This window comes from Meleagris gallopavo, chromosome Z (genome assembly GCF_000146605.3).
Source record: "Meleagris gallopavo isolate NT-WF06-2002-E0010 breed Aviagen turkey brand Nicholas breeding stock chromosome Z, Turkey_5.1, whole genome shotgun sequence".
Classification (NCBI taxonomy): Eukaryota; Metazoa; Chordata; class Aves; order Galliformes; family Phasianidae; genus Meleagris; species Meleagris gallopavo.
Genome location: NC_015041.2, coordinates 67,313,279 through 67,313,815, shown reverse-complemented (window position 1 = coordinate 67,313,815; position 537 = coordinate 67,313,279).

Below are 537 nucleotides of genomic sequence, written 5' to 3'. Positions count from 1 at the left end.
AGAGAGAAAACACGGAATGGTGTGAGTTGTGCGTGTCAAGCAAGATGCAGAGCATGTGAGCAAAGGCTGCACAGCTGTACAGCACAGCATCTAAGGGATGGCTTTGATTGAGCTGGCTGGCTTAACTGCTTGCTGAGGAACTGTGCAGCCATAAAAGAACTTCAAAAGCATCTCTGACTCTGAGATTGACACCTCATCGGCCCATCTCACTGCCATGTTTAGTTCCTAGTGCCAGCAAGTCTGACCAACAGCTCTGCTTTGAGGAGAACTGGAGTTGGTTTCAGGCACCTGACTCCGAAATCTGGAAAACCCCACCATTAGTGTAACTTAGTTTCAGCAAGTTTGGGCACTAGAAATAATGGAAATAAACCCACAGAAACCCACCCAAACAATGACAACATGTGCTGGAAAAGGAAGTCCTCTTTACCTTTCAGATGGAAAGCTGATGACTGTGTGGAATTTGCCCTGTACAGCTGCAGGGCCTTCTTCCACTTCAATGTCCCCGCTCTCTGGCACAATGGCAGAGCTGCTGTGGCC